Below are 24172 nucleotides of genomic sequence, written 5' to 3' on the forward strand. Positions count from 1 at the left end.
GCACCCCCTTGGCTCTTCCTCTGGCCATGCCCCCCGGCTCCTCCAGCCACGCTGTGCCCCTTCCCCGCCTTGGCTGGCTCCTCTGGCCACACTGCGGCCATGCTGCCCCCACCCACCATGGCTGTACAGGGAGGCTGGCAGAGGATGGAGATACGAGGGGAGGTGAAGGGGAGGGAAAGGCAGGGGCATGGGGTACATGGGAGGGGTACACGGGGTATGGAGCTTGGGGACCGGTTACTGGGGATGGAAATGGGCTGGAGTCCCCGGGGCTCTCTGTGCAGAGGGGACTGGAGCTGCCCCCAGGACCGGGAGAGCCTGGGAGGGGCTCGCCACGTGTAGCACCAGCCCAGCTCAGTGCTAGCCCTACCTCTTGGGGGGTGAGGGAAGAAGGCAGCGAGCCCTGCCAGGCATGGCCCGAGCGAGCTGCTTCCGCGCCAGCCTGCCGCAGCCGCCCACCCCATGGCTCTTTCGGCTGTGTTGCTGGCAGTGCTGGCCGGCAGGTGCTGCTTCCACCCCGCGATCAGCTATCTCCCTCCTGTTGGGGGAGACAGCTGATCGGCGGGGGTGGGGTGTAAGCCGGGCAGGCGGTTCAGAGTGGAGCCCATGAGGTGCTGCTTTTTTAAAAATGTGGGGAGGAGAAGCAGCTGCTTCTGATGCATCCAACTAGCTACGCTACTGCTCAGCAGCACTGCATTTTGGGACAGAGGAAGGGGCTGAGCCCAGCAGATACAATTGGAGAAGCACCAGGGGCAGCTCATAAGGATTCACAAGCATTAGGAGAGACGTGGGGTGTGACAGTGCATGCTCCCTCTTCCCCTTCCCTCCCAGCTGTGGTGGGTTCCTGGCTGGAGCTATTGAGAGGACCAGTTTCTTGGCCCCTCTCGGTTCTAACTGGCTCTTCTTTCTCTGGCAGTTCCTCGAAGACCTTCTCTTCTTCGTCTCGGACCACACCTGGCTGGGCTGGTTTACCGCTAGTATCAGGCACCAGCTGCCCACAGTGATAAGCGGCCCGGTGACAAGGTCAGTGTCCTGGAAGGAATTGGGGGTCAGTGCCTAGTTCAGAACAGCAGTCACTACCCAGGGGAAGCTTGGGCCCAGTGAAGCAGACAACTATACCCAGTGGGCTCTGTGCATGCCAGGCTGTGCCCAGTGCATCCAGCTTGATGGTGTCTCTTTCGCAGAGCTTTCTCTGCAAGTGCTGGGGCACCGTGCTGATGTTTTTTCCAACAGAGAGCATCAAGCCCTAGCTATGGCTTCTGGTGGAGATGGTTGATTTCCAAGAAGAGGAAAGAGAGGTGAGGTCTTTGCTCCTCCACGGTCAAGAGATCCCTCATTCCTTGTCAATCCCCTGATGCTACATGTGTATGTTCTGCCTTGGACAAGGTCCAGTGGATTGAAAAGATTTTCCTTATACCCATGCCCATGGTGATGACTTTGAGAGCCCATCCTGGCCGCTTGGTGTGTTGCTCAGCATTCCCAACCTCCATCTTTCTGTCTCTCAGAGATTTGCCCGAGCGCTTGGGCTGAGTGCCAGGCAACACTTAGGCGAGATTTTTGCCATTCTGGAGCACTGGAAGGTGTTCATCAGCAGGATGCAGCTCCAGCCTTCCTAGCATCTCTGCTCTTTCACCCTGTTGAGTGAAGAGCTGAATTTCCAAGCAGTGGCTCAGCCTCCGAGGAGGGAGCTCTTTCCGTACTCCTTCATGGAGCTGCAATCACAGCACAATGGGGTGGATCCAGGGGTAAGGGTGGGTCCTGTTGTATTAGCTCTCCAGGGTATCTCCTGGGAAGCTCAGAGATGCTCCACACAGCCCCATAAACAAGGCTCAGAGAGGGCCTAAAAGACCCTGCCATGCCATCAGCTCCAGCTGACACATTTTTCAGCAAAATAGACCCTTGGTCTTCCCCTGAACTGGGCTATTTCACAGACCTTCCTGGCAGACTCACCTGGGATGGCATGTTTGACATTCCCCTCGCACCACCACCACCGCCTTCCCAGTAACTCTCTGGGCCTCTGCAGTCCACTATAGTCCCAGTGACATCTCTGGAGCTAGGCTGAATTAAAGCAGTTGCTAGTGTGTCCCCTTCGGCTGCCGGGTCACCTCAACCATCCAATCCTGGGGAGCTGGGAAGGGCCTCGGAGTCCAGGCAATTCAGCTCAGCAGAGTAGCCTTTGGTCGGTAAGCTGGCTGGGTGAAAAATCGTCCCCTGGCCCCATTTGTGAGTTAGGAGCAGCTGGAGGCCATCCCGTTTCCTCACTCTTTCCTTTGCAATTCTCAGGAGTCAGCTATTATTGAGCAGCTGAGAAGCCTCCTGCTCCTGCTCCTCACCTATGGGCACGTGATCCACTCAGGCCCCATGGATCTCATCCTAGAGAGCACAGACTGCAAGATCCTGTCTCCTATGTGGCAACACTATTTTCTGAGCCCACACGTAAGTCAGAGCCCTCCCCTGACCGCCCAGGCAGCATCTACCCGGGCTGTGCACAGCAGCACAGAGCTATGTCTTTGCATAAACTCAGCTCCGAGGGCTGGCCCGTTGCCCCAGGAGGGACGGGAGACATGGGAACAGCACCATTCTCTGTGACTCCACCATCTCGATTAGCTTCTTCTCTGATTCCAGGCCCATGGAACCTGTTGGAAGGACTCCCACCTGGGCCTTGTTAGAGTGTAGCTGAGCGTCACTTCGTGCTCTTGTCCCAGAGGCGACTGTACCCTGTTTAATTCCTCTAGGCTTGTGCTGCACTCAGGGATCAGAAGATAAAGATTTAGGGCCTGTTTCCCCACACACTGCAGTCGATGGTGTAGCTGGGCACAAAAGGCGAACTGAGGGATTCAGGCCCCTAGCCCGGTTGACAGGCTTTCGTGCTGAAGGGGGATTTTTGAGATAACTCTAGGCTGTTTTCTTGGCAGGGGAAGTTGGAGGCCAACGGTCAGCCCTACGCTGGTTACAATGCCCAGATGCGTGTCCCAGTGAAAAGGAGAGGGGATGCTAATTTGGTTGAACTGAATGTTCTCCTTGGAGAACAGATGCCTTGGTAGGGAGAGCCCAGCCAGCTCCAGAGAGCAGCAGATTCCTGTCCCAAATCAGACAATTACGACCTGATTGTCAGGGGAGCTGAGCAGTCCCAGGGCCCATTGACAGCTCTGGGAACTGCAAGTGCTCAGCACCTCTGGAAATCAGCCCATTCCTTGCATCCATCTCCAGAGATGGTCCCCTAGGGAATGCAAAGATGTTCCACTCTGCAAGCCAGGTCCTTTCCCTTAAGGCGTGAGAACAATCCATCTTAGGACAGCAGCTCCCTTGTAGAAACTCATCCTGTAGCCTTGTGTCTCTGCTCTCTGTTGCCTGCAGCTGTTTCCTCATTGTTCTCTCCCACTTCTGCCTGTAAGCCCAGGACCACTGGTGAGATCTGCTTTTTTGAGAAGCCTCGTGCTGGTGGGTGAAGCTTTCACCCAAGAGAGCAGACATTAGCCCTGCAAGGCAGAGGTGGGTGTGGCAGTAACTTCACAAGGGCCTTTGGCAAGAACTTATCCTATTGGGCAAAGGTGGTGAGGAGGCTGTGACCTCACACAGCACCCTTAACCTCAGCCAGGAAGGACAGGAATGCAGGTTAGGGGAACTTTGGAGACCCCTGTAGCCTTGCTGCAGAAAGACTGCTTCTCACGGTCTCTCCTAGAGGACTAAAGGAGGATTTGTGGTCACGCACCTGAGTGCTAAGGAGGAGCTTATTTGGGAGTGTTCTCCTTTCTATGTTGATTTTGTAGAAAGCAGACATTCCCTGGGTAGAAGGTAAGATTCTCAGTGAGGGCTGGAACCCATTCAATCCGATCCATACGTTGCCAGCCGAGCTCTAGGCTCGTAAAACAGAAGGTAAGTTGGCAGAAAAATGTCCCACCTCGGACTCCGCCGCTTAGAAACTGGCTACCTAATAGTCTCAAAACGTAATTGTAAATACGGAATCATTATCGAGTGGGTGTCTTTCTAGTAGGGTCCTGCAGGGATCAGTTCTTGGATGTACACTAACATTTTGATCAGTGACTTGTAAGCAAATATACAATCATCACTGTAAAATCTTCCAATGACAGAAAGATTGGGGGACACGTCACTCATACTCTGGAACTGCTCCCCACAAAGCCAGTCAGGACTTTAGGGAGCCTCCTCTCCCCTGGAGCAGACTGTCTTCAGGGCAAGAAGCTTACACGGCTTCACCTTCCTGGGTCTGAGATTGGAGCATTCAGCATAAGCCCCTCCGTGTGCTTCCCACAGCGAGTCTGCCCTGGCAGGGTCCTGGGGAAACCAGAGGGTCCTGCATGCACCTCCACTTTGCAATCAGACTTGACTATTAGCCGGTCAGTAAAACAGAGTTTTATTAGATGACAGGACCACAGTCTAAAACAGAGCTTGTAGGTACAGAGAATGAGATCCCTCAGCCAGGTCCATCGGGGGGCCCAGCGAGCCAGACAACCCCGTCTGCCCTCACTTCCCGTCCCCAGGCAGCTCCCAACTGAAACCCCCTCCAGCCCCTCCTTCTCTGCTGAGTTCCTTTCATAGAATTCATAGAAGTCATAGACTTCAGGTCAGAAGGGACCATTATGGTCATCTAGTCTGACCTCCTGCACAATGCAGGCCACAAACTCTCACCCACTCACTCCTGTAACAAACCCCTAACCTATGTCTGAGTTACTGAAGTCCTCAAATCGTGGTTAAAGACCTCAAGGTGCACAGAATCCTCTAGCAAGTGACTGGTGCCCCACGCTGCAGAGGAAGGTGAAAAACCTCCAGGGCCTCTGCCAATCTTCCCTGGAAGACAATTCCTTCCTGACCCCAAATATGGCGATCAGTTAAACCCTGAGATGTGGGCAAGATTCACCAGCCAGACACCCAGGAAAGAATTCTCTGTAGTAACTCAGATCCCACCCCATCTAACATCCCAACACAGACCACTGGGCATATTTACCTGTTAATAATCAAAGATCAATTCATTGCCAAAATTAGGATATCCCATCATACCATCCCCTCCATAAATGTATCAAGCTTAGTCTTGAAGCCAGATATGTCTTTTGCCCCCACTGCTCCCCTTGGAAAGTTGTTTCAGAACTTAACTCCTCTAATGGTTAGAAATCTTCTAATTTCAAATCTAAACTTCCTAGTGCGCAGTTTATATCCATTTGTTCTTGTGTCCACATTGGTACTGAGCTTAAATAATTCCTCTCCCTCCCTGATATTTATCCCTCTGATACATTTATAAAGAGCAATCATATCTCCCCTCAGCCTCTTTTCCCGGGCCAGGAGATCACCTGACCTCTTTGTTCTCCCACACCTATAGCATCCCCTTGCAGGGGGGAAGGGCCCAGGCCATTAGTTACCAGGAGACAGAGTGTCAGCCCGAAACTGAGGCACCCACACAGTATTCAGAGGACACACCAAGAACAGTCCCACTTTGTCACAGCTTGAGACTCAGATCAGCCTCTGGCTGCTGACCTAGCTGTAACTCTCGGTTCTTGACGTTAGCTACCAACTCTGGCTCATATTGTCTTTGCCCTGCTCTAGCCTCACTCCAGCCCCACCACCGACCTGATACAACCTTGCCTCCTCCTCCTGAGCCTCCCCAAGTCTTCGGACTCTGACGGCCCGGCTTCAAACTTCCGCTTGTATCTGGACTCTGGCTCTGATTCTGGTTTGTCTTGGACTCTGGTCTCGGTTTTGATCCTGTCGCTTCCCTGGACCTTGATTCTAGCATCACTCTTAGCCTAGGCGCAATCCTACACCTAGCTGTGATGTACGCTCTAACCACTAGACCTAATTATCAGACGTAGCATGTGACATCAGCTGGTGCAACTGTTTGCAGAAAAGCGGGTTTTCCGGAAGTAAGTGACCCATATTCAAAAGGAGACATGTCACACTAGGTGTGAACCATGGCCTTGGTATGTGAGACTAGCCTTGTGGTGCCCCAACTGGAGGGGTTTGATGGAGATAACTGAAAATGTAGGGGTTTCCTTAACCAGCCTCCCTCCCTAGACCTACTCCTCCATTATTGGCTCTGACACCCAACATTCCCGATAAATACTAGGATTTTGTGGACATCTTTGAAAGAAAGGAGGACACATTGCCTCTGCACCGAGACTGTGACTGCCCTATTGACCTACAGCCTTGGGCGAAAGTTGCCTTTGGCCATATTTACGCAATGACCAAACCAGAACTAGTGGCTCTCCCTGCATATAGCCATGAAAACCAGCCCAAAGGGTTTATTTGCTACTAAGCATTTTCCCACAGGTGCCCTGGCCGTTTTTGGGAAGAAGAAAGGTGGGACTCTACGCCTCTGTGTAGATTACCAGCCCCTGAACAAAGTGAGAGTTTGGAACCAGTACCTCCTAATCTTAATCCCAGAATTGTTGGATCACATGAAACCTGCATGGGTATTCATCAAACTCGGCCTTCAATGATTTACAATCTAACATTAATTTGGGTGGGAGACAAATGGAAGACTGATTTCAAAACACATTATGGACACTTTCACTGTCTGGTAATGCCATTTGGACTGACTAAGGGTCCTGTGACCTTGCAACACTTCATCAGTGATGTATTTGGGGACATTCTGGATCACTACATTCTCATCCATATAGATGACATACTTTTCTCTTTGGAGAACCCAGAGCAGTTCACGCCCCACATCAGAACCTGAAGAGGCTGTGGCAGAATGGTCTCTCTACAAAATTGGAAAAGTGCACCTCTAGCCAATTCTCCACGGAGATTTTGGGGTACATCCTCTTCCCAGAAGGAGTTAAGAATGATCCAAATAAGGTGGAAGCCATTCACTACTAGGAGGAACTAGAAGTACTCAAGAAGAGCAGCGCTTTCTAGTTTTCCCCAGTTTTACTGCTGCTTCGGCCCAGGGTTCTCAGAGCGAAGAAGCCCCATGGTAGCTCTCCTCCACAAGACTGTCAAATTTGTTTGGTTGCCCAAGGGCCAATAAGCCCTCAACAGCTCAAAATTGCCTTCATTGCTGCACCTATTCTGGCGCACACCAATCCAACTGAAGCATTCATCATGGAAGTTAACACATCCAATATGACAATTAGGGCCATGCTCGCTCAGGCATGGCTCCCAGCACCCGCTGTGCCCCTGTGCATAACATTCCTGGAGACTCACCCTACAGACCCAGTCTAGGAGATCCTTGACAATGAGTGGGTTCTGATAAAATCCTCATTTGAAGACTTATGTCAGTAGCTGAAGGGGACTCGATACCCAGCACAAGTTTAGACTGATCACAAAAGCCTCCAATATTTGTGAAAAGCCAAAGCACTGAAACAGGAACAATTCAGCTAGACCTTATTCTTCTCCTGCTTCAATTTCAAGATTACTTAACTACGGCCCGGGAACTAAGAATGGCCAGGCCGGTGCCTCGTTCCCTAATGCAGAATAGAACCAAGAAGGGAGAAAGCTAGTGAGGAACAGCCCTTCCTCCTCAAGCCCTACAATGTAATTAATACTACCAGACCTCAAGCTGTAACTATGCTAATGTAATCAGTCTCCTGGGATGACCCGTGGCCGGGGAAGGGGGGACCTGTCTGGACAATCAGGAGCAGAGAATGAGAAACAACATTCCATGTGGGATGCGATAAGATTTACTGAGGGCCGCCTGTATATTCTGCCAGGATGTCCCAGGTTGAAGGTACTACAAAACCCGAACAAGGACAACTCCCTGGCAGGACACTTTGGGTGCCTCATAACCTCTGCCTAACCTCCTGCTTTGCTTGGTGGTATCAGATGTGGGTTGAAATTCAGACATATGTTGACTCCCATGAATTCTGCACTTGCACCAAGGCACCACACACCAAATACCTTGGCACCTCATGTCTTTGCCCCAGCCATGGGCAGCGAGTGCAAACTGATTTCATTGCAGAACTCCCTGAATCAAATGGCCACATGGTGGAACTGGCTATCATAGATCAACTGATGAAGACGGCACTCTTCACCCCCCTGTAATCATGTACCTTCAGCTGAGAGGCCAGATCAACTCCAAATTTGCAAACCACAAAGCCAATGACACCTTTTATTTTTTATTTTTTTTATTTTTTGGCTAACAATAGATTTCCCCCTGATTTCATCCTACACTACCAGTGGCCTCTCTGAACTTCCTGGCTAGTGACCTGGTTCAATGAATCAACCACATTCAAGAAGAACTAAGGGGGCACCTAGAGGACACTAGGAAAGACGTCAATAGCATGCAGACTGCCAATGACAGCAGGGGCCAGTCTTTTCAGTAGGGAAACTATTAGCTGAGGGGAAGTACCGAGCCCTTGGCACTGACCGAATTCCTAAGTTCCATGTGTGGCAGCAGTTCCTGTCCCATCCCCCTTCCTTGACCTCCTGATCCCATCCTCTGCCTCAGCTGCAGTGGAACAAACTCTGCGTCCCTTCCCTCATTCTGGCACAATCCATGCCCGCAGTGTCCAAGCCCCATGCAGATAATGGGACTGTCCTCCCCTCCCCTCCTGGACAGGGGAGCACACTACTGCCCCCATTTTACAGATAGGGAATGAAGGCAATAAATTGACCTCTCCGAGGTCACATGTACAAACGTGGGGTGGATCTGGGAACTGGACTGGAGTCTACTCTAGTGCCTTCCCCACAGAGGTGGCTTCACTTCCCGCCCTTCATTCTCCACTCCCTTCTTGGCCCTTCTTCAGTGGGGTCTCTGAATGGGAAATCAGCAGAAGCTTCCTCCCCTCTCTGGCTTCTAGGCTCTGGGATCTGTCTCTGACTCCTACATCAATGTAGTCTGCAGCTGGCCCAGCTTGGGGAGTAATGACCTCATCCTGTCAAACCGGGAAGAGTGAGGCTCTCAGTGACGCTTAGATGGAAACCACACACTCTTCACAGAGGTAGGAACCACTCTCTCATCTGGGCGATTGTGGCGTTTGGGACAAAGATCAGGTTCCTGGTACATAGCTTGGCTGAGGGCATCCCTTATCCCTGGATCCCAGCCCTGGGACCGAGACATTGTTCTCATTGTGCTGTGTTGATATTATTCCTAGGAAAAGCATCCCCAAGGACATGTATAAGGATCCTGGACTCTATTGCCCGCAAGAAGCTTCAGCCACCTCACAGGTAGAGGTCATTGTCTTTCATACAGTTATACCAGTGCCCTTTCTGCTCTCCATCACTGCTCCCTCCAGCAGGACAGAGACACTCCTTAACTCCCAGAGTTCTGATTCCTGCCATTCAAGGGGCTGAAGGTTTGCATTACCCTCACCCCCACCATCAGATACTTTTTCTATGGGAAACTCATTAGAGCAGGGGAGAAATTTCCTCTTCTCTTGGAACCTGTCTGCTCAGTAAATCCACCCATGCTGACCTCATCTTAGCTGCTTTGCTTATCCGAGACTAGCGGTATCTTCTGAAAATCTTTAGCATGTGGGGTTGAGGTGGCACAGGTAATCCTGCCGCTAATCATGTTTTTGACCCCATATGAGAGTAGGGCTGGATGCCCTTTTCCTGTTCTACGGGAGGGAGTGAATGCATAGTGCCTAGGGGGTGAACAGGCTCTCAGCCACTAAGTGTCTTCAGCATTTACCCCAATGATCCAGAAGTCAATGTCACATCACAACTGGTAACATCTGCAGGTGGCACAAGGATTGGTGTCATGGTAAATAATGATGAAGACAAGACAGCCCATTCAAACAAAACACATTTGAATACAGTAAATACCCAGTAATAATTTAGGAGGGAGGGAGATTAACCAGTGGAACAAATAACCAAAGAAGAGGAGGATTCTCAGTTTCCTGATGGCCTCACATCACACCTGGATGTCTTTCTGGAAGGTGTGTTTTAGTGAAACACAAGCTATTGGGCTTAATATGGGGGTAAGGGTGTGAAATTTCATGGTTTGTGAAATAGAGACCTAATTAGGAGATCTAATGGCCTCAGAACCTATGTATCTATGAAAAACTCAGTGTGGAGTGAAGAACAGACTCTGGGTAACCTGCTTACTCCCCCTAGAATCAATAATGAGCATGTGGGGTGATCTGGAGAACAGCTCAAGCATTCGACCAGGCTGACCTGGGGCAGACATCAGCCCTGCAAGGCAGACAGGGCCGACTCCAGGCCCCAGTGTGCCAAGCGTGTGCTTGGGGCAGCATGCCGCAGGGGCCACTCTGCCAGTTGCCGGGAGGGTGGCAGGCGGCTCTGGTGGACCTCCCGCAGGCGTCCCTGCGGAGGGTCCGCCGGTCCCACGACTCCGGTGGAGCATCCGCAGGCACGCCTGCGGGAGGTCCACCAGAGCCACAGGACCGGCAAGCGGCAGAGCACCCCCCACGGCGTGCCGCCGTGCTTGGGGCAGCGAAATGGCTAGAGCTGGCCCTGAAGGCAGAGGTGGGTGTGGCAGCGACTTCACAATGACTTTTGGCAGGAACTATTGGGCAAAGGTGGTGAGGAGGCTGTGACTTCACACAGCACCCTTAACCTTAGCCAGGCAGGACAGGCATGCAGGGTAGGGGGAACCTTGGAGACCCCTGTAGCCTTGCTGCAGGAAGCCTCCTTCTCATTGTCTCTCCTAGATGACTAAGAGAGGATTTGTGGTCACACATCTGAGTGCTAAGGAGGAGCTTATTTGGGAGTGTTCTCCTTTCTGTGTTGATTTTGTAGAAAGCAGACATTCCCTGGGTAGAAGGTAAGATTCTCAGTGAGGGTTGGAACCTGTTTAGTTTGATCCATATGTTCTCAGCCGAGCTCTAGGCTCATAAAACAGAAGGTAAGTTGGCAGAAAAATGTCCCACCTAGGACTCTGCCCCTTAGTAACTGGCTACCTAATAGGTCTCAAAACGTAATTGTAAATAAGGAATCATTATCGAATGGGTGTTTTTCTAGTAGGATCCTGCAGGGATCAGTTCTTGGATGTACACTAACATTTTGATCAGTGACTTGTAAGCAAATATACAATCATCACTGTAAAATCTTCCAATGACAGAAAGATTGAGGGAGTGGTAAATAATGAAGAGGACATGTCACTCATACAGAGCCATCTGGATTGCTTAGTTACCTCAGCACAAGCAAATAATATACATTTTAGTATCTCTGAATGTAAAGTTTCCGTTTAGGAAAAAAAAATATAGGGTATGTGTACAAGAGGGGGATTCTATCCTGGGAAATAGTGACCCTGAAAAAGACTTGGGGTCATGGTAGGTAATCAGCTGACTATGAGCTCCCACTGAGACACTTTGACCAAAAGGGCAAATGCCATCTTTGGACCCATACCTAGCAGAATCACAGGTAAAAGTAGAGAGGTTCTATATCTCTGTACCTAGCACTGGTGTGACCACTACTGGATCTTGTGTCCAGTTCTGGTGTCCACAGTTTGAGACAGATACTGATAAATTTGAGAGGGCTGAGAGAAGAGCCACAAGAATGATTAAAGGATTAGAAAACATGCCTTATAAAGATAGATTCAAGGAGTGCAATCTGTTTAGCTTAACAAAGAGAAGGGTAACAGATGAGCATAAGGGAACAAATATTTGCTAATGGGCTGGTTACTTGAGCAGACAAAGATATAACAAGATCCAATGGCTGTGAATTGAAGCTAGACAAATTCAGACTGGAATAAGGCGAACATTTTGAACAGTCAGGGTTTGGAGCAATTAACCCAGGGTTGTAATGGATCCTCCACAACTAGCATTTTTAAATTCAAGATTGGCTTTTTTTCTAAAAGATGTGCTCTAATTCAAACAAGAATTATTTGGCAGGGAGTTCTATGGCCCACGTTCTACAGACTAGATGGTCAGCGTGGATCTTCTGGCCTTGAGATCTATGACTCACTGAGGCATTTGGAATTTGTCCATTTTTGCTTCTCTTTTCCTCCCTGCCTCTTGTCTTGTCTTTTCTCTTCTCTTGTTCCATTTCTCTGCTGCTCTTCTTCCTGAGGAGGGTGGGGCTGTTCTCCAGCTGTCATTGTAGGAAGCCCTCACAAAGAGGTGGGGCTGGAATAGTGCTCTGACAGAGATCTCCACCAGAATGATCTCCTGTCGTGACTAGTGCTGTGTTTTGGCCATCTGTTGAGAATGCTCAGCCTCCGGTCCCCGAGCATCTCCACACTGATTGGGTGAGCTGGGGGTTATTACTGAGTTAAAAGGAATGAGACTCAAGTCATTGTTGGCTGAGTGCAGTGAGGCCTAGCGCTCAATTCAATGGCATTTCTTTGTCTGTCTGTAATGCACTAATTTTGGAAGACTACGTCCAATTGATTCCAAAATTGCAGGGAATTTCTAGGCACCAGTGGAAAGAATCTTGTTGATTTTAGTGACAAATGGAAACCACCACTACCACCGGGAAAACTTGATTTCCACACTGTGCCCATTTACTTGGTGCTGCAGGTAGAGGCACATTGTGACATCAGAGTTAACTCAGCCAGTCAATGCTAATTCTGTGCAGGTGATTTGCATAATTCAACCCCACTGGTTGAAAGGAGTCAGCTAATGATCCTGCAGGTTCTTCTTCGAGTGCTTGCTCATATCGATTCCAATTAGGTGTGCGTGCACATTCGTCGGAAGATTTTTACCCTAGCAACACTTGGTGGGTCGGCTGGGACGCCCCCTGGAATAGCGCATTTATGGCGCTGGATATATACCCCTGCCTACCCAATGGCCTGTGACGGTCGTTGGAACTTTGGAGCGTGGCTTAGCTGATCTCCACTTCCCTAGCTTACTCGTAGTTCTTTACTGTTAGTTGTGTATATAGTTCGAGTTTTTACAGTTATAGTCAGTCTTAGTTGTTTGTATATATATAGTTAATGTATATAGTTGAGGGGGGGCCGGGGATTAGCCCCTTCCCTCTTCCCCGGTACCGGGGCTCATGCCCAGGTCACCGAGATTCAAACCGTGCTTGGCCTGCCAAAAGCCGATGCCAACAGGGGATCCCCACGACTCCTGCCTCAAGTGCCTTGGGGAATCCCACCTTCCTGACAAGTGCCACATCTGTAAAGCCTTTAACCCGAGGACGAAGAAGGAGCTGGACTTTCGCCTGAAACAGCTGCTCATGGAGACGGCACTTAGCCCAGCACCGTCGGTACCGAGCGCTGAACAATCCACATCTGTAAGGAGCGCTCCAGTGCCGTGAAGCAGTCCCGGCACCAACCCTCCTCAGCACCAACGTTGGCTCAGCACCACTCCCTGTCCCCGCGGCACAGGAAGCAACCCAAGGCTCCAGCGACCTCGGTATCATTCGCTCCGCAGAAGGAGCACATATCTAAGATGGATCGACTGGCAGCGACATCTGCCGCGGCACCGCCGACTGCGACACCGTCGATTCCGATCCTGCAAGGGCCATTGGGTCTGGTGCCTGAAAGCTTCCTGGCTCGTGCCGTGGTCGAGCTTGCTCTCCCATCCACGCCGGAGACCTTCTCCATGGCAAGGGAGTTGATCGCGATGACGGAGACCGCGCTGCCTCAACCCCTGGCACTGCTGGTGCGGGTCATCCATTCTATTGGCAAGCCTGCCTTGCTGAGGCTGCCCTCCGTGGGAGCCGCCTAGAGACATCATTGAAGATCTCGGTCCTGCCGATGATGTCGGTCACGCCGCCGATCCTGGTCCCGACGCCACTCGCAGTCCTGGCACCACTCTCCATCACGGTACCAGTTGCACTTGCGGCACCGCTCAGCCTTCCGTTTGCCTGCCTGGTACACCCAGTACCGATCTGGCTCCTGGCACTGTTCACAGCATCACTCATCTCACAGCCATTCTAGGCAAAGGGGATTGAGATCCCAGTCAACCTCTCGGCACTGATACGGTCGTAGGTCCCAGTCTCGCTCACGGTACCGTTACAGCTCCCGGTACCGCTCCCCGGTGCCGTCCCGGGAACGACCAGCCAGAGACAGGGCTCCTTCTCAGGGTCCCTCAGCACCACCTTGGCCATCAAGACACACGTCGGTGTCATCTCATGCTGGTAGTGCTTCCTACGCACAGGACTGCCACTCGGACGTGCCCAGCCATACGTTTCCGGGGAACCATGGCCACGAGAAAGGGGCCCATCAGTGGTCTTTCTGGACACCTTGGGCGTACCACCAAGCCCAAGATGCTCCACCAGCTGCACCACGGTCTGCTCCATTGGAACACTGGGTGCTGGAGGCAACTGTAAGCCGCCCCCCCATGGGTACGGATGAGGCTTTGGTACCACCGGCAGACACCCAGGCCCCACCTGAGCCTGACGCCTCCCTTCAAGAACAGGAGCCCCCACAGGACCCTCTTGTCCCTGGCCTCTCCTCTTCCTCCTCACCAGATGAGGCGGTGGCAGGGACATCCTCCTCTGACTCTCCTGCAATTGCTCTAAGGGCCCATCAAGACATTTTGAGACGGCTGGCGCAGAATATGAATATGAATCTGCAGGTGGAGGAGGTGCCTGAAATAGAAGACCCAGTGGTGGATATCTTATCAGCAGACACCCCTACAAGAGTGGCCCTGCCCTTCATTCGCACTATACAGGCGAATGCTGATACCATTTGGCAATCCCCAGTCTCTATTCCCCCCGCTGCCAGGGGAGTAGAGCGAACGTACATGGTGCCCTCCAAGGGCTACGACTATCGGTACGTGCACTCTCCTCCTTGCTCCCTAGTAGAGCAATCGGTCAACGAGTGGGAATGTCATGGGCAGCAAGCTCCTGCTCCCAAGTCCAAAGAGGCAAGGTGCATGGACTTGCTAGGCCGCAAAATATATTTGGCTGGGGGCTTAGGGTGGCAAACCAGCAAACCCTCCTAAGTAGATACAACTATAATATGTGGACATCCTTGGGGAAGTTCGCGGAGCTTGTTCCCCAGGAGTCCTACCAAGAATTTGTGGCCCTGTTGGAAGAGGGGAAAAAAGGTAGCAAGAACCTCCCTCCAAGCTTCTCTGGACGCAGCGGACTCTGCTGCCAAGACTCTAGCTTCCGGAGTGGCGATGAGATGCATCTCCTGGCTCCAGGTGTCAGGCCTTCCACCTGAATTACAGCAGACTATACAGGACTTGCCCTTTGAAGGCCAGGGGCTATTCTCAGAAAAGGCCGACCCTAGGCTGCAAAGTCTAAAGGACAACAGAGTAATCATGTGCTCGCTGGGGATGCACACCCCAGTGACCCAGCGCCGGTCCTTCCATCCCCAGCCTCACCGCACTTACCCACCTCCTAGGCCATGACAGGACTTCGCCAGAAGGCGTGGCTGGGGAATCGTAGAAGGCAGTCTGGACCCCAAGGCAGTCAAAATCAGGTCCCCCCTAAACCACCTGTGGGGCCCAAACAGAACTTTTGAAGGGGTGCCTGAGGACAGTGCACCAGTTGTTTTCCCAGATCCTTCCCCACCCTTTTACAACCGCCTCTCCCATGTCCTCCCTGCGTGGTCCCAGCTAACATCGGATCGTTGGGTCCTGCGCATGGTGGAATTGGGATACCACCTTCAATTTGTTTCACCCCTACCTTCCCAGCCCCCCTCCCGTCCCTCTTCAGGGACCCCTCTCACAAGCAATTCCTCTTACAGGAGGTCCAGATGCTCCTATCCATTGGAGCTATAGAGGAGGTACCAAAAGACCTGAGGGCCAATGGGTTTTATTCTTACTATTTCCTAATCCCCAAGGCGAAGGGAGGTCTAAGACCGAACCTAGACCTGTGAGGACTCAATAAGTTCATGATAAAGTTGAAGTTCCGCATGGTATCCCTGGGGACCATCATTCCGTCCTTGGATCCCGGAGACTGGTATGCTGCCGTCGATATGAAGGACGCGTATTTCCACATCGCAAGTTACCCACCACATAGACGGTACCTCCGTTTCATGGTCAACCATCAACATTTTCAATTCACGGTCCTTCCATTCGGCCTTTCTACAGCCCTGCGAGTATTCACAAAATGCATATCGGTAGTCGCCACCTCCCTTCGCCGTCGTCGGGTGCATGTCTACCCCTATCTTGATGACTGGCTCATTCGAGGGGCCTCCGAGTCACAGGTGAGCAGTCACCTCTGCATTGTCAAAGATCTCTTCAGGAGACTAGGCCTGACGATCAACACCGAGAAGTCAAATCTGGGACCCACGCAGAGAATAGACTTCATCGGGGCGATTCTGGACTCCAATCTCGCCAGAGCTTGCCTGCCACAGCCTCATTTCCAGGTGATGGCAACAGTTGTTCAAGGCCTCCAAACCTTCCCGACAACGTCGATTCGCACTTGTCTCAGTCTGCTAGGCCACATGGCTGCCTGCACCTTCGTGACCAAACACACCAGACTGCGCCTCCGTCCACTTCAAAGCTGGCTCGCCTCAGTGTACCGACCAGGCCGAGACAGCCTGGACACGATAATCATGGTTCCCTCGAACATTTTAGCATCCCTGACCTGGTGGCTGAACCCCACCCTGGTCTGTGCAGGAATGCCATTCCACCCACCGCAACCTTCGATGGCCCTAACCACGGACGTGTCACCTCTGGGTTGGGGTGCCCATCTAGAAAGTCTCCATACCCAAGGCCTTTGGTTGGCTCAAGAGCTAACCTTACACATCAATGTGCGGGAGCTGCGAGCGGTTCTCCTAGCGTGCCAGGTGTTTTCGCATCAACTCCAAGGCCATTGTGCATCAGTGTTTATGGACAACACAACAGCCATGTTTTATATAAACAGGTAGGGCAGAGCTCGCTCCTCCTCTCTTTGTCAGGGAGCCATTCAGTTCTGGGAGTTTTGCATAGCCCACTCAATCGACCTGGTAGCGTCCTTTCTCCCAGGAGTTCAGAACATCCTGGCAGATCGCCTCAGCAGATCCTTCCTAACCCACGAGTGGTCGATTCGTCTGGACATCATCCATTCTGTTTTCAGGAAGTGGGGGTTTCCCGAAAGTGGGGGTTTTCCCGCATAAACCTCTTCGCCTCTCACAAGAATCGGAAATGCCACTTGTTCTGCTCCTTCCAGGGTTGCTCCCCAGGTTCCCTCTCAGACGCATTCCTGATTCCGTGGACGAACCATCTGCTGTATGCCTTTCCACCATTCCCGCTGGTCCACAGGGTCCTGCTCAAGCTCCGCAGAGACAGGACCTGCCTGATCATGATCGCCCCAGCGTGGCCGAGGCAGCACTGGTACACCATGTTGTTCGACCTGTCGGTGACCGACCCAATTCCCCTACCACTTTGGCCAGATCTCATAACCCAGGACTACGGCAGACTTCAGCATACAGACCTGCAGTCTCTTCATCTCACAGCATGGTTGCTCCGTGGTTAAGCCAGTCTGAGTTACGCTGCTCTGCCTCGGTGCAACAGGTACTCTGAGGCAGTAGGAAGCCTTCTACTAGATTGACATACCTTGCCAAGTGGTAGCGTTTCTCCTGCTGGTGCGCTCAACGTAATGCTGTCCCCACACAGACACCAGTCCCTACGGTCCTGGACTACCTCTGGTCCTTGAAACAACATGGCCTAGTGGTTTTATCCATAAAAGTGCATCTGGAGCCCATCTCGGCCTTCCACCCAGGGGAGAACGGACGCTCAGGCTTCTCTTACCCTATAGTTTCGAAGTTCCTCAAGGGCTTGGAACGTTTGTACCTGCAGGTTTGACGTCCTGCCCCGACCTGGGAACTCAGTCTCGTTCTAGCCAAGCTTATGAGTGCTCCCTTTGAACCACTAGCCATCTGCTCGCTGCTGTACCTCTCCTGGAAGACAGCCTTCCTCGTCGCCATTACATCGGCAAGGCGAGTGTCCGAGCTTCTGGCCCTCACAGCGGACCCACCCTATACAGTGTTTCATAAGGACAAGGTACAGCTGCGACCACACCCCGCCTTCCTCCCTAAGGTGGTGTCGGCCTTTCATGTCAGTCAAGACATCTTCCTTCCAGTCTTCTTCCCGAAGCCCCACTCGTCGCGTCGGGAACAGCAACTGCACTCCTTAGACGTCCATAGGGCTCTCGCCTTTTATATCGAAAGAACAAAGCCATTTCGAAGGACACCCCAGCTCTTCGTAGCGGTGGCAGATCGAATGAAGGGCCTGCCGGTCTCCTCGTAGTGAATTTCATCTTGGGTGACGTCCTGTATCCATGCCTGCTATGACTTGGCCCACGTTCCAGCTAGCCACCTCACCGCCCACTCTACTCGGGCTCAAGCTTCATCGGCCACTTTTCTGGCTCATATACCCATCCAGGAGATATGTCGTGCAGCTACCTGGTCATCAGTTCACACCTTTGTATCACATTACGCATTGGTAATCTATTGTTCATCCACCAGGTCCAGGGATGACGCGGCGTTTGGCTTAGCAGTCCTACGTTCTGCGACATTCCACTCCGACCTCACCGCCTAGGTAAGGCTTGGGAGTCACCTAATTGGAATCGATATGAGCAAGCACTCGAAGAAGAAAAGACGGTTACTCACCTTTGTAACTGTTGTTGTTCTTAAAGATGTGTTGCTCATATCCATTCCAAACCCGCCCTCCTTCCCCTCTGTCGGAGTAGCCGGCAAGAAGGAACTGAAGGGCTGTTGGGTCGGTAGGGGTATATATCCAGATCCATAATGGCGCCACTCCAGGGGACGTCCCAGCCGACCTACCGAGTGTTGCTAGGGTAAAAATCTTCTGACGAACATGCACGCTGCGCGTGCACACCTAATTGGAATGGATATGAGCAACACACCTTGAAGAACAACAGTGAGTAACCGTCTTTTTCAATAGGGGAGATGACCAAGGCAGGCCATAGGGTTAGCATTTAAGGTCAGAGTTATTGGAGGGAGTGTGTGATGAGTGGCTGAAATACCTCAGATGTCACAATGTTACTGCTCAGGCTACTCTGCCTGTATCGTCACATGGACAGACATGGACAGTGACTGTCAAGGGGAAGATTTTGTGGATCTGAAACTTATAAAAGAAGAAGAGCAGAAGAGGAATGACTTAGATAATTTGACAATAAAATTTAGGTTTTGCGGCATTATCTAGTGCAATTGCTACTGTTTCAGAGGTAAAACCATGTCCATGTGTGCTGCCAAGTTTTAATGGAAATCAAACCACTGAACTCGTGGCAGTCTTTGGCTGGAACCAGAGTTTGTTGAAATGGTAAACCAGCTTTTGACAGCAGCAGCCACTTCTGCAGGAACAGAAAGACTATTTTCTTCTTTTCAGTTGATTCAGTTAGTTGAGTTCAATAACAATTTCATTCAAATTTCAGAAACTGACTGGGAGTGGAAAAAGAAGGAAAGTTTGTTTTCATCTTCCAGTTTATAAATAAATACTAAACATGAGGAGATCAGATCTATTAGTTCTAAAATATGACAGACATGAAGACCAGATGTAATCAGTTGATTTCACTAACTGCAGACTTGAAAACTAAGTGATTTAAGGAAGTATCTGCAGTTAGTGAAATTAGATCCAAGAAATATAAATTAAGCCATATAACTGCTTAAATAAATGTGCATAGATATACTGTACTAATGAGAATCAACCTACCATTAGGAAAATAACTAAAAAGTACAAATGCAAAACATGATTAAAATCAATGGTGTAAATCAATCCACCTGGATGTCTGCTTCTGGGATTCTGAACTTTGAAGGCCAGACTGAGACCCTCATTGACTAGGAACAGCCAGGAACCCAGTAACAAATTCCAGTCCTGCTAGCATCCAAGGCTCTAAATCTAAAGAACAATTGAAGGCAGTAGACAATTGAGGAGTGCTGAGAATTTCCAAATCCAAAGATGTGATATTGGCTCTGGATGGGGGAGAAGCAGAGTCACCAGGGATTCTTGATGAATCACCCATTGTCCTTTGGAGCTCAAAGGTGTCTAACACTTGTGATGGACTCAAATCACACTACTGCTAGGAGTTAGAAAAGTATCTCTATCCCAAACAGAGGTGGTGAAACAGAGGTAATGAGCAAGAGTTGGTTACACAGCAATGCTTTGGCCAAGCCAGAAAGAGAAGCATAAGAAAAACATTCATCAAAAATGTTTTGCATTTAAAACTACCTTATTGCTGAAAGAAAGGAAATACTATCTGCAGTTAGTGAACTGAACTGATACATTCTGGTCACCATATCCTTCCAGATTTATGAACTGGTAGATCTTATCCTCTCACATCTAGTGTTTATTCCTAGAGTGAAGGAAGAAAACAAGTTTGCCTTCTTTGTCCACTCCCAATGTGTTTCTTCAATTCAATTAACTAGTCATTGAATTGAACTAGATGAATAAACCGAAAGGAAGCAAATATTCCTTCTGCACTTCCAGAGGAAGGGTTACTGCTGTCTAAAGCTGTTCTAGCACTTCCACTAACTCTGGTTTCAGATGCTTCAAGTAGTCTGACTGTCCTTAAAACTTGACAGTAAATATGGACAACCTAACATGGATTTTTTTTCTATTCTCCTGAAATTATTTTAAGAGATTATAATAAATGTAGGCCTCAACATAGGTTATCAAATTCAAATTGAATATTAAGCAGGTTTATTTTTAATGAAAAAACCTGTGGTGAGTTTAATTTAAAAAAACCCAGTTCCTATTTTAAAAATCCTCTATTGTTCATCCACCAGGCTAGGGATGGAAAAGCCTCCTGGCTCATTTCCCACCCCAGGAAGGGCTGAGCCTCGATCCAAGGTCAAGGGCTGGGCTCCTCACTCTGTACTGAACTGAAAGCCTAGATCTAAACTCTAGGAATTTGGATCTGACCATTGATGGCCAGTGCTGCACAGCACTCACAGAGCGGCTTTTCCTGGGTAAATCTCACAGCGCTTTACAATAGTGAGTAAGTATTAGATCCTCATTTTACTGCTGGGACTGAAAAACAGAGAGGGGAAATGGCTTGCCCAAGGTCCCATAAGTCAATAGGAAAACTGCCAATGAAAGCCAGGAGTCCTGACTCCCAATCCCCTGCCTCAGTAGCTCCAGCAGGTCACACTCTCTCTCAGTACCAGGGAGACTGGGAATAGTGTCCTGCTTGCAATTGCCATCTTTGAAAAGGAATGTTCCTCTAGTGATCAGTGCAGGGTCCTGGACACTGGACACAGGCCTCCTGGGCTCCATCCTTGGTTCTGTCACTGTCACTGCCCAGGCCACAGTTTTCTGTCAGTGAGGTTGGAGTCCCTCTCCTATAGGCCATGGCTTATCAGGCTTCATGAATATGTGTGAGGTGCTAGGAGACCTTGAGACGGGAGGCATCCTGCCCGCGGTATGTCAGTGTTCTGGACCCTGGCTGCTTGCCTGAGTTTATCCATCCTCTAGCAGGGCATTGTGCAGCTCCCTTTCCAGCCCTCCTTGGTGCAGGAGAGCGAGGAAGAGGACCAGGGCCAGACCAATGCTGAGCATCTGCCACCCAGCACTGTGCCATCTAGAGCTAGTGAGTGGTATGGAGCATTTCCTCAGAGGCTTCCCTGTTCTGCTCGGGGAGGGGCAGAAATGGGGGAGGAAATGGGGGAATCTCCTCCAAGTGAGACTAGATTCATTAACAAAGCTCCCTGCAGCTCTTCACTCTGGGCCTAGGCAGCTTGTTATTTGCAGGGTGTTCTCCAGAGCCACTTCCAGCATGGTGGAAATAGCCCAGCAATAGGGCTCCCAGCCCTTCCCTTGCAGGAGACTGTTCCCCAGGCTGAGAGTCTCTGGTCAGACCCTGCCAGCTGCTGAACACCCACAACCCCAGTCAGTGGGAACTGAGAGGGCTCATACCTCATATGATTGGGACCTTGTGACGTTTAGCTGGGAATGAGTTCCCAGGGCAAGCTCACGCGCCTTCCCAAGTTCTGTTCTTTCTCTAGCCTGGGAGGGCCTGTGATCTGGGCAGGGACTGAAAACCCCACTGCTCTGAAAGGATGAGACTCCCCCGGTGTCACAGTGCCTCAGTGGAGGTTTGGGAGCAGCCTGTGCTGTGAGCTGCTGCCAGTGTGTGTAGATTGCAGTCCCTGTGCCCCGTGGTGGGGCGTGCAGCGAGAGAGTGCTGCCCCAGCGGAAGGGAGGTGGGGGAAGAGCAGGCAGGCCTGCTAGTGAGAGGCTGCCTTTTCCTCAGACTCATGGCTGGTCCCCACTCAGTTCCAGGATGGAGCGGCTCTGTCAGATGCTGGGGAAGAAGGCTGCAGAGGTGGCTCCAGAGCCAGTGGGAAGCAGCTGCTGGCTTCCCCAGGAGGAGAGCCGCCCCTCTGTCCCCGCTGGCGGGGAAGCAGCTTGTGGCAAGACCAAGTGATGCAAGTACCTAGCACTCTGGAGAAGGAAGACATCTTCTGGGCCAATATGGAGGTGACCCAGGGCACGGCGGGAGCCGGGCAAGGCGGCTCTAGGGCTTCCTCTCCAGGAAGCAGAGGAGCTAGAAGCACAGCACCAGAATCCAGGTGGAGTTATCCCCCGGCCTGGCCCCCAGCCTGTCCAGGGCAGGCGATTGGCCACCGCTGCTCTAGCACCAGCACCTCTGCCTACTCCCTAGGGTCCAGCAAGACAATCCTAGTCCTGCTCCAGGGCCTGTCACTTCGGCCTCCTAAATTTGGGCTGGCGCCCCTGTGCCGCTGAACAAAACAGCCCCAAGACCCCACAGGATGGGGAAGAATCCTCAAAGCGCTAAGCCCAAGACCCTCAGACCTGTCCAAACGCCCCCCAGACAAGAGAGGAGCGCTGAGTTCCAGTGTCCAAAAGCAGAGGAGAAGAGGTTAAATACTCCATGTCCTCTCCCTGCTGGGGCAGGAAGCAGGTTCTGGGGGTCGCCCTGGCATTGCTGCGGCTCGCACGGCTTTCTCCCTGCTCCCCAGCACTTGCAGCCGTGGATCTGCTCTCCTCAGGCCCAGGAGAGGAGCCGAGCTGTGAGAGACAGTGCCCAGCTCTTCATCTTCTATCTCTTCAAGCCATCACCGAGGTGAGCAGCACAGACCCTGCTGCCCCCCACAGCACTCGAGGAGGGGGGCGCGGGGGTGATACAGACAGACTGGACTCACCCCAACCCATGCCCTGATTTTCTGTTTGGTAGCCCATTAGAACCTAAAACCCATGGCAGAGCAGGGCTACATGGCCGGGCTGCAGACAAGCCAGGCCTTTGATGATCAGGAGGCCACCAGATACTGGGCATTTCAGGCTTTCTACTGGCTCTTCACGCCTTGCAAAGGTAAGATGGAGCGGAAGCAGTCGCCACTTCTCAGCCCTCACAGCCTTGGCCGTTACCTAGCGAGCAGGGCTACAGAGAGAATGTGGCGCCTTCATCCCATCCCTGACCAGAGGGACACAGAGTAGAAGTGGGTTGTTACCTACCAGGCTGACCTGGTATCTGCCCTTCACCAGGTACCTGGGCCCATCTGGGACCTCCCCTGATTCCACCGCAGCCCCAACACAACTTCTGCAGCAGGGTGATAGTTGGGCAGTTGGCCCAGGAGCCAGCTGAGAGCTCACCCTAGCTGGGAGTTCCCAGCTGTGGCCGGAGTCTGGCTCTTTGGTACTTCTGACCTGGCTCAATGGGGAAGGGGAAGAATCCGACCCCGAGAGGTTTGCCTGAGCACTGCTGGTTTCTTGTGCAGCCATTGTGCACACCAAGACAGGGGCGGTGGCGACCGTGCTGAGCAAGATGCAGAAGGATGCCAGCTGCAGAGAGAGCCCTGCCCATGTTGCTATGGTGAGTAAAGGAGACTGGCTGGAGAGAGAGACACACCCATAGGAAAGGGGGGTTATTATCTCCTTCCCTGATGAGGAGCCGGCAGATGGGAAGTCCTGTGTATGGGCTCCAATGCCCACTCACATAGCCCTGGGCACAGGCTGCCAGTGCCTCTGTCCCCATTCCCCAAAGAGAAAACCCAGCTCCCCGGACCGGGGCTCACTGATCACACTTGGCCAGTGCCTTTCCCTACAGCTCATAGCGAAGCACCTGCTGTCGCGTGACCTCAGGCCCTTCAGCTTCACCCTGCTGCTGGGCCTGCTGGAGAAGGAGGAGTGTGCTGGCCAGCTGGCGGGCGTCATGGAGGCAGTGCTGAGAGAGAAAGAATCAGAGGTACAGGGCCAAGGAATGGCTGGGCATTGGACATCTCAGGCAGCTCCATCTTGCCCCATGCCTAGAATTCCTGGGGCACAAGGGATGATGTGGAGGGGAGATATCCCTTCTCACCATCATTGATCAATGGGACCTATCCATCCCCTGTGTGCAGGGCGGTTGCTGGGAAGGGCCCTGTAATGGTTTGCAGGCTTTGATCCCAGGCATCTGGCTTGCCTGGCTCACTCCCTGGGAAATGTGCCCTGTCTCTGGACTCATCCCGCAGCTG

The 24172-nt window shown here is 51.7% G+C and overlaps 1 pseudogene; it reads left to right on the forward strand.

Moving 5' to 3' along the window:
* The window catches only part of LOC127044652 (maestro heat-like repeat-containing protein family member 1), a 63652-nt pseudogene that overhangs the window by 17471 nt on the left and 22009 nt on the right, over positions 1-24172 (forward strand).

Source organism: Gopherus flavomarginatus, chromosome 2, assembly GCF_025201925.1.
Source record: "Gopherus flavomarginatus isolate rGopFla2 chromosome 2, rGopFla2.mat.asm, whole genome shotgun sequence".
NCBI lineage: Eukaryota > Metazoa > Chordata > Testudines > Testudinidae > Gopherus > Gopherus flavomarginatus.